The sequence below is a fragment of the Rhinolophus hipposideros genome (assembly GCF_964194185.1).
Source record: "Rhinolophus hipposideros genome assembly, chromosome: 4".
Classification (NCBI taxonomy): Eukaryota; Metazoa; Chordata; class Mammalia; order Chiroptera; family Rhinolophidae; genus Rhinolophus; species Rhinolophus hipposideros.
The window spans coordinates 76144818-76163366 of record NC_138050.1 but is presented as its reverse complement, the minus strand read 5'-3'; positions in this window follow the sequence as shown (position 1 = coordinate 76163366).

The following is an 18549-nucleotide window of genomic DNA, read 5'->3' as shown; positions in this document are numbered from 1 at the left end:
CCAAAAACAAAGTGCAATGTAAAATATATACAAAATAACACCAAAATGTCAAGATATAATATAATGGAAAATAGAGGTTGATGAGGTCAAGCAAATCCCTTCTCCTTTCAAGGAAATGATATACTGTTAAACGTAAAATTCCACAGAAAAAAATAGGCATAAACATGAAGCTATTTCTTGTTTATGTCACATAAGAGTCTGCAGCCAGAATAGCCTCAGGAATATTATTGTAGCTGATTACAAATTCAGAGATCCAGAAAAGTTTATCTATGGTTATATTGCGGTTTTCATATTAGCAAATGGGGTTGTAGCAGATCCAAGTATCTTGTCCTCAATTGATATTATCCAAAGTGAAAAAACGGTGAGTTGCTGTTTTACAGCTATTTAGGAAATTTTTCCCTAGCACAATCTCCATTTCTCCGTATTAGCCAGAAGTGCTTAACTTCAACATAATCTGAAAAATTCACTGGCAAAGAGAATGGAATGATGATTGATGATCGATAATCAAATCAACATTCAATTCTAAGAATTGGAATAGGACTCATGAAACTCATAATAAGCCAGTAACTGAACAAAATTGGATTTCATATTTCATATATATATATATATATATATACATATATAATATATGTAATATTAATTTCTGAAACCAGCCTGTCTCCAAGAATAACCACTTCTTTACTATAGAATGGCTACTTCCTTGTCCCCTACCAACTTCCCTATAAATATACAAAAGGCAGAGTGGCAACACTGACCATACGCCTAATGCAAATGCACAGCGTTGTGAGACGATAAGAGCATAAGAAACTGCATGGATTTATCTGACTCCCTGACTCTAAGTTTCCCCCATAAACCATCCTTACACCTGCACTATGTGTCATTAGCATTGCCATCCCTGCCTTCTTACTCAGATCAATACAGACTACATATTTTATACCTACATGGTTGCCAGCATTATAAGAAACAACAAATAAATCCTAACTGGCTTCCATTATGACTTCAAACAACAGGAACTGATAAAGAATATTCAAAGTAAAACGAACAGGAAAGAGGATGGAAATTCAAGATGTCATTTGTTTATTTGAAATTTAAATACTATAAAATAATCTGTTAAGCCTTAAGTTCATCTTTTAGCCGTAGGTTCATCATATTTAATCAAAAGTGAAGACTTCACATTATATTTTAAATATGCTGAACTTACCATTTCTTTATAAAATGGGAATGTCTAAATATACCGACTGTACATAATTTCCTAAGAGATGATTAATTTTCTTGGACTTTATTAGTGTACAGGATAACTAAGTTCTAAGTAAATACAATCAACACAATTATCTTTTTCTAGGGGACAACAATAAAGAAAAGTATCAGTCAACATTTTATTTTACTTTTCTAAAATGTTAATGTAATGCTCGAGTATCTCAAACATGTCTAATTTTGTGACAAAAAGTCAACAACATGAAAAAAAAATATATTTTACTGCAAATGGGAAAAGAGTTTGATATTGTATTTCCAAGTCTTTATATCAGTATATAGGCTGTAAACAATGAGATTATAATTATGTATTCTAGAGTAAAACATACTCATAGTTTAATCTAGTTTATACCACTTTAAGAACTGTATAACCTTGGACATGTCCCTTAAAATCTGAATGTCTAAGAAGTATATAATAAAGGTAATAAAAATATCTAATAGCCATTGAGTGCATACTACATCCCAGAAAAGACCCTTTCAAGTAGGTACAGTGATCATTATCCCCATTTTATAGATGAGGAAGCTGAGACACCAAAGAATTAAAAATCATCTAAGATTACACAGATTTTAAGTAGCAAATGACTCAACCACTCCCAACTTGACTCCAAACTTGATGCTCTGAGCCACAAGCACACTTCCTTTTAATAAGATGTGGTATGATTATCAGGATTATTAAATAAGATAATGCATCTAGGTTGCACGTAGCAATTGCTCAATGAATATCGGCTTGCTCATTCTTTCTGTTATCAGCAATTAGAATTCTGAATTATTACTGCTAATATTCAAAACATTTTTGTTTTAATGATGAGCATGCTAAAATATTCTTGGCTTCAGGCTAATATAATATCTCTAAAACACCTGACATTAACATTGTAAAAGGTGGTTAACATAGTTGCCTCATTATTAGGACTTGATTCTGTCCCTTTGCCTGTTATTGTGGATTCTCTTAGAAAAAGGTACCAAACAGGCTTTTGCCAACATTGAACTTAGTAAGAGTACGGAGTAGAGACTGAGAGAGGAGGGCAAAGTTGTGAACTACTCAAGAGGTAAATGGACCGTGCCAGTGATGGATTCAATATGAAAATAAGGGAGACTGGGGTCTGAGACGTACAGGACTTCCAGGGTGAGTATAAGGTTTCTGGCTTGGGCAGGTGGATTACTAGTACATGTAGCTGAGAAGGATGATTTCAGTTTTAGACATCTTGAATGTTTTGCTGCTATTGTATATAATGGAAGTAGTTTGGCAGCTACAAAACTGAAAATTTTGGAAATTACAAAAGAAAAATGTAATTATGAGGCTAACCAACACATAAGTTACAGGATATTTTAACTGGACAAAAACTGATACCACTCTGGTTGTCCAGACCAGGCAAAGGCTCTTTATCACAGAATATTTATGGAAAATTATCCCAATTTATGTGCTCAGAAACTAGAAGAGGGATGTGGGTTCAATTTTAACATCTCCAAATGTGAAATGCAGACATATCTACACAGTGGGATTCTGGCAGAATGATACAATTCAAGTTATAAAGAGAAAGAAACAAAAAATCAGCATAAGGGAAAAGGAATAATAAATGGCATAGACCTAGGTTTCAGGCCAGGATGTAGGGAGACTATGATATCAATCTTTAAAAGAGCACATAGAATAAATTATAGATCAGGGGCTTATATGGCATTTTTAAAGTTCTGGAAATTTTACTATTTTTGCATATGCATTTTTTTCCCCCATGAACTGTCTATTTCCTTAGCAGTTAAACTCTTAAAAATAATTTCAAGCTGATTTACTGCCTCATTAGAAAGGTAAGGGTGACATATTTAAAGATTTTTTTTATTCTCCAAAGACAATTTTTAAGTGAGAAAGATTTGAGGATAAAACAAATATTTTAAAAATTATATTTAAAAAAGTAGTTTCTCTGTTTTTGTTCCTTTAGACTCTAGGATGAAATAAGGATCCCAAAGTATAGTATATGTTCTTTCCACAATCTGCTTTCACACTCAGCTTTGTTTGCTGTGAGATTATGTTTATTCCTCTAATACAGAACTGATTAGGTGTGAGTTCTAGCCTGGTAGCCATGTATTCACCTTTCATAAGGGCCTCTATGTGGCAATAGAAAAGTATTTGTTTTGGCCTAAGGGTTTTCTGAGTGTTATGAAGGTTTAAGAAAACAGGTTTTCCTGCAACTCGATTTTTTTTATTGGCCCCCTCAGCCAATTGGTATCCTAATAAAATTTAAAATACCACTAGAGTTATTTTCTAAGGTTTCCCTGCCCCCATGGTGACGAAAACAGGAGAAAAAGTGTGGGAAAGAGGAAAGATAAAACTACAGATATCAACATTTATTCCTGCATGCAAATACATGTAGATTGCACTTAAAAAACATATGCAAATGTTTACATGCAGTGAGAAGCTGATATATTACTTTTATATTGCTGCATAATAAATTACCACACGTGTACAGCTTAAAATAACAAACATTTATTACCTCACATGGGGTCACATCTAGACACCGCATATCTGGCTCTTCTGTTGATGTCAACTGGATTATATTCTCATGTGGAGGCTGGAAGAATCCTCCTTCCAGTTTATGTCGGTGGTTGGCAGATTTTTTTCCTGTAGGTATATGACTAACGGCCCTGGTTTTTTGCTAGATATTGGCAAGAGGCTGCCCTCAGATCCATAGAGCCACTCGAAGTTTCTAGAACCTACCCAGAGTTCCCAGCCAAGGGGGCTTTTCCAACATGGTCGCTTTAGTCAATGAGTCAGAATTACAGAATTGTCCACCTGAAACCTATGTAACTTTATTAACCATTGTCACCCCAATATACTTTAATTAAAAAAAAAAAAAAAGAAGAAGAAGAAGACAGGCCCATAGGGAGTCATCAGCTTTTTTGATTAACTCAAATCAGCTGAGTTGGGACCTTTATTACAGCCATACCTCAGAGATAGTGTAGAACTCCTTTAAAATGAAGCAAACCGGTTGCTAGATACCAGCAAGACAGTGGGTATCACAATAAAGCAAATCATAGTCCTTCTGCTGATGAAGGGTCTTGCCTTCAGTTTTTGAAAAACACAACATCTGTGGAGTGTAATCAAGCGAAGTGCAGTAAAATGAGGTAACCAGTGTATCTGAAATAACTCCTTCACTTTTATCTTCATTCTTCACCTGCCTGGCTCCAGATGAATATATAAAGCTGCCTACTGTCTCACAGCTTAAATCATTTATATATGTTTAATGTGAACTGGAATCTGTTAATATAGTGATGCTTTAAAGCTATATGTATGGTTATATATATATATATATATATACGTATATATACATATATATATATATATATATATATATATATATATATATATATACATGAAAGTTGATAAATTAGAAATAAGTCCACCAAACCGGCTCTTGTACACCTCCATCTGGGAATAACATAGGAAACTTGAAATCAATATGCGCCAAACTGACTTTTTTTCTTACTTTGAAACCTGATCCCCCTATTTTCAATTTCTCCATTGGAATTATTTCATATTAAACAAAGCACATAATTATTTTATATTAAATAAACCCCTGAGAGGTTATATCCTTCACCTCCTCCTAAGTAAGATGTTCTGAAATATTAGCATGGATAGGCTTGCTAACTGACATTGCTGGGCCTCACTCCCGCAGTGTCTGATTCAGCAGGTTTGGAGTGGGACCTAAGAATTTCTATCAAATTTCCAAGTGTTGCTCATGATGCTGGCCGTGGATCCCTCTGCCTGATCCAAGAGAATGCTTCAACTGAAGTTGTTCCACTGATAGGGGATAGCTGGTTAAAAGGAGGCTAGTTAATGGCTTCTCAGCAGTCAGGGGCTGAATGTTTTCCCAGCAGCACACAGGGATTAAGAGAACCGATGAGAATATTGCACTTGGAGAATTGAAGTATTAGAGGTAAAGACACAGAATCCCAATTGATTATGAGAGTACACGCTGACAGCTAGGGAAACAGCAGGCTAAAGAATTCACGAAGCCTCAGCAATTAGCAATAGGAGAATCTCTGAAAAAAATCACAAGCCCAGGGACACACTAGTATAGGAAATCTAGACAATTGGACAACCAGAGAGAACGGAGAGCTGCCAAAGTACTACTTAGGTTATAAGGAAATCTTTTCTGGATGTGGGGTGGAAGGATGGAGAAGGGTGGATAACAGGAGTTTCTAGACAAGTGAAAATTTCTGAATTATACTCTGGTCTTCATGAGGCCCAGCACTGTTATGACCCCTGTATTTCCCATAAAGGTTTACCTTAAGCCTTTTTTTCTTCCCCTCCAGATTCCCCTGAATCCTGTCCACTTTATCAAAATTCTCGTCTTATTACAGTTGTGATATAAATTCACAGGCTTAATCTCAGAACAAATAAATAGATATCTCAGTAACTTTTTTTCTATTACAGCACTTTCTAATTGTCACATTAACATAAATTGCTAGATTAATTTCTGTTCATTGTAACCTAAATAATCCAACACACTCTCTCAGCCTCACTCTCCTGGCCCTAAACAAATATGGAGTCTTGTCTAGACTCACTCAGGCACACCTGCATTATGTAGCAGCAGCCTGCATGGCACTGGCTGATAATAAACAGATGAGAGCATAGTAGGGAAGATGTGATACACTTTTACTTAATATCCATTCTAAGTAATCTATTAGAAATTAGTACAATGTTAAGACCAAATATTAAAACAGCAGACAGTGTTGAAATATTACAACAAAATCTAGTCATCACCATATATTTAATCCATTTTACCCTCATCTACCACCCGCCTACCCTCTAACCCTCTGGTAACCACTAAACTATTATCTGTGTCTATGAGTTTTTGTTTCTTTATTTGTTTGTCTTGTTCCTTTGTTGTTTTCAGTTTTATATCCCATATATCAGTGAAATCACATGGGTCTCGACTTTTTCTGTCTGACTTACTTGGCTTAGCATAGTTCTCTCAAAATCCATCCATGCTGAACATACAATGTGATATATAGATGATGTTTTACAGTATTGTACACTTGAAACCTATGTAACTTTACTAACAATTATCCCTCAATAAACTTTAATTTAAAAGATGCATTAGAGAACATTAAAAAAATGTTCTCCCTCCACCCCCTCAAAAAAAAAAATCTAGGCAGTCCAGGATGAAAGAAAAGGCAGAATTTCTCAGGCAAAGGGAACAGTCTGGACAAATGTTCTAAAGCAGAAAGACATCAAAGGCTAGGGTACCTAGAACAGCAGAAGAGATGAACAGTGGTAAGGAAGGGGCCAGCGAGGAAATGTGTAATGGAAAAGAGGTGGTGTAGGAGCTCGTGGGCCATTGTCAGAACTTCGGCTTTTCCCTCTTATACTAGGGGAAGGTGGTGTTGTTAGCAGAGCAGTTACACAATTTGTCTTCTTTTTAAAAAGATAATTCAGAATGTAAAGATGAAAGATAATGTTAAGGGATGAGCACGTTCCGTCACAAGGACTAGAAAGGGAATGTTTAATCAGATGGTTGTTAGTAAGCATGCAATCTAGACATGGAAAGTTATGATGAATTTGTTAGCCAGGATCATTAGCACATTACAACTGGGTACTCTATTTCCAGTTAGTAGGATTCAGTTGCCTGATAGATCAGAGTTCAGTTTCTGTCTCAGAGTAACCTCAAAGCTGAAGGAACTGCAGCAAACTGACAAATTTATAGGTGTCGTTTAAACGGTGTTTCTCTAGTTATGCTCTTAATTCAATCCTCTACGTTGGCCCCATCTTCAAGGCCTCCTTAGGCCCCTCTTTATTCTTCAGTTTCTCCCAGTTAGACATGCATTTTCATTCTTCTGTTGCTTGTTCTTCACTGTATTACCATGATTAACTCCTATCCACTCCGCCTAACACAGGTTAAAATATTCCTTTCTGAGGTTTTGCCCTAACCAGGTTCAGAAACTCCTTCCTTTTCCAGTGTTACGTATTTTACTTCACAATAATATAGCCTTTATGACATTTAATCTTATTTGTTTGACATGACAATGAGTTCCTTGAGGGCCAGGGATAATGTCTTACTCATATTTAATAAAACTCCCATGGCTACAAGGCATGGGAAATCACATTGTGGCATTTGCATTATATTAGAAGTAAATAAATATTTGGAACAAATGAGGAATGAATATCCATTTGTTGTTTCATGCAAATAGTATGACTTGTTATTCAGCACCTCATACTTGTCTGGCTTGTACCTTCCTCTAGTGAAATCTTATGTGTCACTGTGAATTACTAAACACAGAGGGAGCTATTGTGAGTTTTCATGTGTCTCTTCCCAATATTTGCTCTCTGTTCTCTAAATGTAGCTTGAGTTACTTATATCAAAGAGATTAATGATCTTATTAGAATTTCTACTTCTCTCTTGAAATTTTTAGTGTCCCATAAAATACTTTGTAAAATGTAAAACATCATATGAATGCATTATTCTTGATTTTATTATTCAAAAGTCATATTTGCTGATTAATATCGGCAAGGCCATTGTTAAAAATGAATACATTAAAACATGAAGACTGACATGAAATTACATGGTAGATGATTCGTCAATTCTGACAGCATATTTTTTGAGACTCCGCAGAAAACAGTGCTCATGTAATCTCTCTGGATTATCAAGATTTATCAAGAAAATGTCAAACTGTATGAGGATACTATGATTAATAAGAGGGACTGGTGGTAAATCAGAAAGACTGCCAGAAAAATATAACTTCATTATTTCTGCCGGAAAAGTAGCATGCCTAAAAAAAACCCAAAAAACAAACAAACAAACAAACTTATGCACAGGCATTTGACTGATGTTGTATTCTGGCTTAAAGAATCTAGACAAACTTGTTATAAGCATTAACAATAATTGCTTTGTTATGTTATAATTAAATAATATTAATAAAGTATTTAAACATTAATCATCAACTATTATTTAAAATAAAGAAAACTCAGATATTTCCCCTTAAGGGAAAAAAAATCTAGTACCTGTTACTAATATGACTGGCTATTATTAATGTTATTTATACCTTTGGCATGAAGCATATGCAACATTTGAAGAAAATGTATTCTTTAAAAATGTGGAAATGCATTCATTTCTTCTTCTTTTTTTTTTTTTTAATGTTTTTTAATCCTATAAGTGACATTCACTGTTTTTGTTCCACCTAGAGGGGAAAATGTGCCTGTCGTTTTAAATTAGAAAGAAATACTTCCCCATTTTATTATTATGCACAAAGAAAGGAGCTCAGAAAAATAAAAATCTAGTGAAGTAGCCAAGCCTTAATGAGTATTTGTAAATATGTCTTTCTGCTTTTGTAACTAAAGGAAGTAGCAGACTAGGGATATTAAGCTGGATTTGCTCTGCTGCAATTGAGACAGAAACATATTTTATCAAAATGTAAGGACTGGGATATATAATTTTACAAAAACTGCTTCATAAAACTGCATATTTTAAATTTTTATGCAAGTACTGTTCGCCGTTGGCATACTTCCCTTTGTTACTCTATTTTTCTTTTTTTATAGAATTGTTCATGCATCTGTTCCCTTTTTAAAACACAGGCTACTAGAAGCATATTTTTTAACTGTCTGATAACTACTTTTATGTAATAAATTCAACTTAGTAATCACACTAAAATGTTCTATTTACCTCTTTATCCAATGTGTCACAATATTGACTCAAGACAATATCTAAACTATTTTGAGTACAGAATACTGAAAAGCAGGAGAAACAATAGGTCATATGATGAAATTGTTTGGAAGACAGAAGACTAAACTTTCAAAGTAAAATGTTATATAACATATTAATAATGTATTTGAATATTGACTATCACTCTAATGCAACTATAATATATATTGATGTAATAATATGTAAAATACGATGGCTATCATTTCCCTTATTGATTGCTTCACAACAGATTAAAACATGGTCACTTAAAACAGCATCGTGTTATTTTCACAGATTTGTGATTCAGGAATTTGGACAGGGATTGACTGGGGAATTCTGTTCCGTATAGCACTGCCAACGGGTCTATCTTGGTTGTAATCAGTTGTAACTGAGCTGGTGTGGAGTGTTCAAGAAGGCTTCTCCTCCCTATGTGCTTCTGTGGAAGAGCAACTACAAGGTCGAGATAACTGTCTTTCTCCTTCTTCGAGTTGTCTCAGGGATTCTGCAAGTGCTCTTTCCAAGAAGGCAGTTAGCGTCCTTACATAAAGGCTCAGAGGTTCAAAAGCATGGAAGCAGAAGATGCCAATTTTCTTAAAGGTTAGGCCACTAATTGGCAGTGTGTCATTTTCACTGTACACTAACAATGAGAGTCACAGGCCAGCAGACATCAGAGGGAGGAGACAGAAACTCTCCCTTTCAGTGGGAGGAGTATTAATGAATTTGCAGCCAGTTTTAATCTGCCATAAACATGACAGCTCACATTACATCTTTTAGCTCCCTGTATTCCACACACACACACATACACACACAAACACACACACACGTGTGTGTGTGTATATATATATATATATATATATATATATATATATATTCAAAACAGAAAGAGAACATAAAATTAAATATGTTTAAGCTTGTATAATAAATGGTCTTTAAGTACTTCCCAACTTTTATAATTTTTTCTTGTGGTTCTCAATGATTGTGATGAAAAAAACAACATCCTGAAACACATATTTCAAAACAAAATTAATTAAAATTTGGATTTGTTGTTACATTTCCATTCCTGTGTTCAACCATGGCTACCATAAGTACAAGAAAGAAACAAACACATAAAAGCAGACACAATGGAACAGAATCAAGAGCCTAGAAATAAACCCATATAGTCAACTAATGTTTGACAAAGGAGACAAGAGTACTCAATGGTGAAAATACAGGCTCTTCACTAAATGATGCTGGGAAAATTGGACATCCACATGTAAAAGAAAGAAACTATAGACCCCTGTCTTACACTACTCGCCAAAATTAATGCCAAATGAAGTAAACACTTAAATGTAAGAACGGAAACCATAAAATTCCCAGAAGAAAATTGGAAAAAAAACCTGCTTAGCATACGTCTTGGCAATTAATTTTCTGGATATGACATGTAAAGTACAAGCAACAAAATTTAAAACAGACAAGAGGGACTACATCAAACTAGAAAGCTGCACAGCATAAAAAAATGATCAACAAAAGAAAAAGACAACCTACAGAGTGGAAAAAAAATATCTGCAAATCATACATGTGATAAGGGGTTAGTATTCAAAATATATAAAGAACTCATGCAACTCCATAACAAAAAAGAAAAAGAAAAAAAAATCCAAAACAAAACACACAAAAAACAAATAATTCAATTAAAAAAATAGGCAAAGGACCGGAATAAACATTTTTCTAAAAAAGATATACAAATGGCAAACAGGTACATGAAAAGGTGTTCAACATCACTAACCATCAGGGAATTGAAAATCAAAACTACAATGAGATATACCTCGGGCTTGTTAGAAGGAATATCATAAAAAAGACAAGAGAGAACAACTGCTGGAAAGGATGTGAAGAAAAAGGAACCCTTGTGCAATGTTGGTGAAAATATAAATAGGTGCAGCCACTATGGAAAACAATATGGAGGCTCCTCAAAAAAATTAAAAATAGAACTAGCTTACCCAGCAATTCCAATTCTGGGATTATAGTCAAAGGAAATGAAAACACTATGTCAAAGAGTTATCTGCATCTCCATATTTATAGCAACATTATTTTCAATTGCAGTAACATGGAAACAATTTAAGTGTCTACTGATGGATAAATAAAGTGTGTGTGTGTGTGTGTGTGTGTGTGTGTGTAAACAATAATTCAGCTATAAAAAAGAATTAAATCTTGTCATTCTACACAACATCAATGGAATTTGAGAGCATTATGCTAAGTGAAATAAGCCTAACAAACACAAATGGTGCATGGTATCACTTATATATAGAATCTAAACAAACAAAACAAAACACTCATAGAAAAGGAGATCAGATTTGTGTTAGCAAAGGGATAGAGTAGGGGCAGTGAGGGAATTGGTTGAAGGTAGTCAAAAGTTACAAACTTCCAGTTGTGAGACAAATAGGTACTGGGTATGTAACATATATATATCATGATGAGTAATTAACACCTATGAAGAAAGAAAAAAGGAAACAAACAAACAGAAAACTCTGTACATTAAAAGGGAAAGCAACATCTTAAAACCTAAATTGTGATAAAAATGCAGACGTGAAAAGTGAAGTGTGAGAACATGTATGAGTGTATATTCGTACACTGACTTATATCTGAATGACACACAAATGGGCAGTTCTGAAGAGGAAGAAATGACCAAAAATAGAGATGCAAAGAAGAAAAGATGCAAATGCTAGTAGAAAAGTGAATAGAAGCTAGAATTTAAGCACTGATGTTTAGGATTTTCTCGTTTCTCCAGGTGGTGTGTTAAATAATTTTTTAATGGACAAAATACAAGAAATATCCCAAAGACATATTTAGTGTGCTGATGGCTCTTCAAAGGGACAAAGCTCCACTGAAATTGAAAGAGTAATTCAAAGAGATACCATCCTTGGTTGCTGGATATGACAGTTCACTGGATGCTGACTCTTTGTTGAAAGCCACACAGCTCCAGTGAAAAAGGAAGAACAATAATGCAGAGAAACTGGAGATATAGACCATAAACAAATTCTTCCATGAGGGAACAGGTTCACATAAAAGACAAAACAAACAAACAAAAAAAACAAAAACAGAACAACAAAAAAACAGATTGGACCTAGCTGTTAATTTGGCAGAGAAATGGTAGCTTAAAGAACCAAATGAGCAGATCTTAACACTTTACAGATTGCTGGGGAAGAAACAGCCAGCATTATTAATTGAAAGCAATCCTTTTAAGTAGCAAAAAGCAACATAGATTAATTGCTGAAATGAGTGGAGCCTGCAAACAGTCCTCCAAGTTCAGAAGAGTGAAACTAGGGATAACTACAGCATCATGCACAGACTTCTTGAAATAGGATTATTTTGAGGTAGACATTAAAAGGCAGCAGTTAGAGCAATCTGGAAGGACATCCCAGATGGGCAGATTAGAATTATAGAATTTTACCGCCTCCACTGTATCTTACTATGTATATAGTTTCCCACTATCTGTTTGGAAATCAAAACAGTATTAAATAGAAGCTGTTTTGCATAACATTAAGTCACTGGAAATTGCTAATTACCATTCAATTCATAAATATTAGCAAGTGCCTATTCTATATCAGCCTTTGTGATAAGACTTGAATTGATTGAAAAAGAGAAAAAGAAGAGTAAGAAAAACCTCTGCCATCAAGGAGCTTACAGTATAATGGGAACCATGAAAAATCAAACCAAGAATTGCATTGCAAGTAACAATGGCTATAAATATAATGAGAGGAGTGGAATAAATATTATTGCAGTAGAGGGGATGTTTGCTGTGCTCAGATTTGGAGAAGGGTTAACAGCAGAGGCAATATGTGTGGCTTACTGCTTATCCTATATAGTTCCTGGCACCTAGTAGCGGCTCAGAATTGGGATAATGAATTAATCAATCTGTGACAACTGGTAAATGAAAGAGTTAAGACTGGAAAAATATTTTAAAGCATTCGTACTTGTAGTAAAGAGGTATGTAGTGGTGGTATGTTGTGGAGGCATTCTGTCAAATTAATAAGTATAAGGACATAACAAAGAGAAAGTTAATGAATGTTGGAAATATCATTTAAGCACTGTGGTGTGGTTAGAATATAGTAGCCTCCCCTCTTCTCCAGTTTAGATTTTCGTGATTTCAGTTATCTCTGGACAATCAAGTTCCAAAAATATGAAATGGAAAATTCCAGAAATAAATAATTCTTAAGATGTAAGTCGTGTGCCACTCGAAGTAGCATGATAAGTCTCTTGCCAACCAGTTAAGTCCTGCTCAGGATGGGAATCACCCCTTTATCCCTGTAGTCATGCTATATATGCTACCCACCAATTAGTCACTTAGTAGCCCCTTTGGTTGTCAGATCCATTGTCAAGGTGTAGCAGTGCTTGTGTGCAAGTCACCCTGATTTTACTAATAATAGCCCCAAAGTGCAAAAGTAGTGATGCTGGCAATGCCAATCTGCCAAATAGAAGGTGTAAAGGGCCTCCTTTAGTGAAAAGGTACGTATAGTACAATAAGATATTTTGAGAGAATGAGAGATACCACATTCACATAACTTTTATTGCAGTGTATTGTTATAATTGTAGTTTTATTACCAGTTATTGTTATTAATCTCTAACTGTGTCTAATTTATAAATTAAACTTTATCATAGCACATATGTCCAGGAAACAGTGCAGGCTATTCAGGCATACCTCCTTCTACTCTGCTTCGCTGTATTGCTCTTCACTGACATTGTGCTTCTTACGAATTGAAGGTTTGTGGCAACACTGAGGTGAGCAAGTCTATTGGTGCCATTTTTCCAACAGCATTTGCTCACTTCATGTGTATGTGTCACATTTTGGTAATTCTTGCAATATTTCAAACTTTTTCATTATTACATTTGTTATGGTTATCTGTGGTCAGTGATCTTTGATGTCACTATTGTAATTTTTTTTTGGGGGGGTGCTACAAACTGTGCCCATATAACACAGCAAACTTACTTTGTGTATCCTTTGACTACTCCCTGACTGGCCACTGGCCCATTTTTCTCCTTCTCCTGGAGGCTCTCCTATTTCCTGAGACACAACAATATTGAAATTAGGCCCATTAATAATCCTACAATGGCCTCTAAGTGTTCAAGTGAAAGGATCACAAGTCTCTCATCTTAAATAAAAAGCTAGAAATAATTAGGCTCAGTGAAGAAGACATGTAAAAAGCCGAGGTAAGCTGAAAGCTAGGTCTCTTATACCAAACAGCCAAGTTATGAATGCAAAGGAAAAGTTCTTAATGGAAATTAAAGTGCTACTCCAGTAAGCACACAAATGATAAGAAAGTGAAATGGGTTTACTGCTGATATGGAGGTTTTGGTGGTCAGAACAGAAGATCAAATCAGCCTCACCATTCTCTTAATCCAAACCTAATTCAAAGGAAGGCCTAAACTCTCAAACTCTATGAAGTCTGGGAAAGGTTAGGAAGTTGCAGAAGTAAAGTTTGAACTGGTTCATGAGGTTTAAGGAAAGGAGCCCTCTCCATGATATAAAAGTACGAAGTGAACAAAGTGCTGCTATAGAAGCTGCAGCAAGTTATCCAGAAGATCTCACAAGGTAGGTGACAAAGAAGCCTGCACTAAACAACGGATTTTCAATGTAAATTAAATACCTTATATTGGAAGAAGATGCCACTTAAGATTTTCATAGCTAGAGAGGAGAAGTCAACGTCTCGTTTCAAAGATTCAAAGGACAGGCTAACTCTCTAGTTAGGAGCTAATGCACCTGGTGAATTTAAACTGAAGCCAATGCTCCTTTACCATCCCCCAAATCCTAGGACCTTTAATAATTAAGCTAAATCTACTTTGCCTTTGTCTACAAATGGAATAACAAAGCCTGGATGACAGCACATCTATTTACAACATGACTTACTAAATTTTTTAAACCCACTGGTGAGACCTACTACTCAGAAAAAAAAATAATAATAATTCTTTAAAAATATTACTGCACATTGACAATACACCTGGCCACCCAAGAAACTGTTGGAGACAGACAATCCGATTAATGATGTTTTCAAGCCTGCTGACATTAGCATCCGTTCTGCAGTCCATGGGTCCAGGATTAATTTCAACTTTCAAATCTTATTATTTAAGAAATATATTTTGTAAGGCTATGGCTGCCATAGATAGCAGTTCCTCTGATGGATTTGGGAAAAGTAAATTGAAAACCTTCCAGAAAGGATTCACCATTTTTGATGTCATTAGGAACATTTGTGATTCATTGGAAGAGGTCAAAATATCAACATTAACAGGAGTTTGGAAGAAGTTGGTTCTAACTCTCCTGGATGACGTTGCGGGGTTCAAGCCTTCCTTGGAGGAAGTAACTGCAGATGCGGTCAAAATAGCAAGAGAACTAGAATCAGAAGTGGAACCTAAAGATGTGACTGAATTACTGCAATCTCATGATAAATTTAAGGGAGGAGGAGTTGCTTCTTATGGGTGAGCACAGAAAGCAATTTTTTGAGATGGAAAGTACTCCTAATGAAGACATTATGAAGACTGTTGAAATAAGAACAAATTATGTAGATTATTACATAAACTTAGTTGACAAAGCAGCAGCAGGTTATCAGAGGTTGACACCAATATTTAAAGAAGCTCTACTTTGGATAAAATGCTATCAAACAGAGTTGCATACTACAGAGAAGAATCAATCAATATGAATATCATTGAATAGAAGAATCAATCAATGTGGCAAACTTTATTGTTGTCTTATTGCCAAAGCCATCTCAGCCTTCAGCAACCAAGACCCTGATCAATCAAAAGCCATCAACATTGAGATAAGACCTTCCACCAACAAAAATGTATGACTTGCTGAAGGCTCAGGCAATGGTTATTTTAACTAAGATATATGAGGTCTGATAATTAAGTTCACGAACTTCTTGCAACAATGTTGGTAACCTTTATATATAATCAGAGGGATTATTCATTATGAATTTGTACCAACTGGACAGTTAACCAAGTTTACTATTTGGAAGTGTTCTACAAAGGTTGTGTGAAAAGTTAGATGAACTGAACTTTCAACAACAATTTATGGCTCTTGCATCACGACAATGCACCAGCTCACATGGCACTCTGTGAGGGAGTTTTTAGCCAGTAAACAAATAACTGTATTAGGGCACCCTCCCTACTCACCTGATCTAGCCCCCAATGACATCTTTCTTTACTTGAAAATAAAGGAATATTGAAATATTGAAAGGAAGACCTTTTGATGACATTCAGGACATCCAGGGAATCCAATACGATGACAGCTCTGATGGCCATTCCAAAATTGCTTTGAAAGGTGGACTGAGCATTGGCATCGGTGCATAGTTTCCCAAGGGGAGTACTTCGAAGGTGACTGTAGTGATATTCAGCAACGAGGTATGTAGCACTTTTTCTAGGATGAGTTCGCAAACTTAATTGTCTATAAATATACATACATATATATATACACATATATATGTATGCATATATACATAGCTATTGCATACTTCATAGATAACAGTATAGTGTAAAATGACTTGTATATGCACTGCGAAGCCAAAAATCCATATGACTTCCTTTATTACAATATCTGCTTTATTGCAGTTGTTGGGAACTGAACACAGGTATTTACCTCTGAGGTATGCCTCTATAACAGTCGGTACTATCCATGGCTTCAGGCATTGAATGGAAGTCTTGGAACATATCCCCCATGGATAAGGGGGACTCCTATACATATTTTTAAATTGACAAGTAGAGAAAATGTACCTGAGACTATATTAAATACAGAGGCAAGATCATAAAGGGCCTTGTTAACCATAACTCAGATTTTTCTTTCCCCCTGAAAGCAAAGCAGAGCCGGTGAAAGTGTCTGAGTGCTAAAGTGACAAGATCAGATTTTCAATTATGAAGAAGCCTGTGACACCAAAAGGGACAGTGCATTGGAAGCTTTCAATCCTGGTGGCAGAGATAAGAGCTTTAAACAGCTATAACAGTGTAGATTAATAATGAAAGCTGAATTATCAGTGACAAAGAGCAAGTAAAAGAAGGGACATGAGTTATACTTCATCTTGTCATGGGAAATGAGAAAGGGTTGAGATGCTTACGTATTTCTCACTCTAGAGCTTGGTTGAATGGATCGACTTTATTCAAGACTCACAGGGGATAGACATCAGGATTGAAATACTGGAGTTTGGGGTAATTTCATGCTGAACATAATGATTTTTGTGTACGTGTGGACATTCCAAGTGAATGTTCATAGTAATGTCAAACATAAAAATGGATTTTGGATTCGAGAGACAGGCATTGGAGGAGTTATATAAATCTGTGACTTATCAGTGTATAGCGGAAGTCTTGAGCGGGGATAAAATCTGAGGGTGTATATAAAATGTTGAGTTACAAAAACAGAGTGCAGCAGAATGTAGTACAAAAATATGAACATGAACATTTTAGGGTGGTTACAAGACCAACCCATGTAAAAATTAATAAGTTGAGCATGGTTATGGCATTGAAGGGGAGAGATAACATTAACAGAAAAAAAAGAAACAAACTGTGTTGAATGACACAGAAGTGTCAAGGAAGAAAAGTTATTAATTACCATTGTGTGGAATTAGAATTAGAATTAGAGGAATTTTAAAAATGAAAATGCAAAACAAGAAAATTGAGATCACCAGTCTGAGAGGTTTGGCAAAAACAAAAAATGAAAAAAGAGGAAAAGAACTAGACAGGATTTGTTTTATTAGTAAGGAAAGCAAGTAATAATAATGGTGATATATATTTAACCATAATATAATCGCCCTCCCCACCTACCCCACACAAACATGAATTCAAAAAGATGATAAATTATATCTGGTATGTTTTTGTATTATGAATTTAAGTTTATGTTTAATCTTATCATTTAAAAATGTAATTAAAATACAGGTTAGCTTTTAAAAACAGAATTGTCCTCCAACCAAAAGGCCACGTTTTCAATGTTTTAATAATAGAGTACACTACATTTAATTCTAAGGCATTAATTGAACACACACACACACACACACAGTAAAGATCCATTATAATTAAGTGTCTTCATAAAGAAAATATATATTGATCTTAGAATTAAAGACTGCCAGGAGCAAAACACTGCTGCCAAGAGTGACAAAGATAAATTGCAATAAGTTCATCTTTGAAGACTTTCCATGATTAGAAAATAAATTCAAACGGATTAGAATAGTTTTCAAAAAATAGTAATCTTATTAATTCTGTATGACATTTTTTATTTCATAAATATTTAATGGATGATTAATTTGCATCTCAAAGACCATATATATCAGAAGATATATATGTATACATACTTAAAGTACTATACTATTTTCCTAGGGTTACAGACATCCTATTTTTACCATTTTTCTCATACTGTATCAAGTCTTTAGGTGAAGTTATTAGGACACAGACAATAGATTAGTGGTTGCCCGAAAGTAAAGGGGAAGAAGGGATAGTAGATGAGGATAAAGGGGGTCAAATTTATGGTGATGGAAGGAGAACTGACTCTGGATGGTGAACACACAATGTGATATATAGATGATGTGTTACGGAATTGAGCACTTGAGACTTATATAATTTTACTAACCACTGTCACCCCAATAAATTTTAATTAAAAAAGAAAGGTGAACTGTGGGTGAAA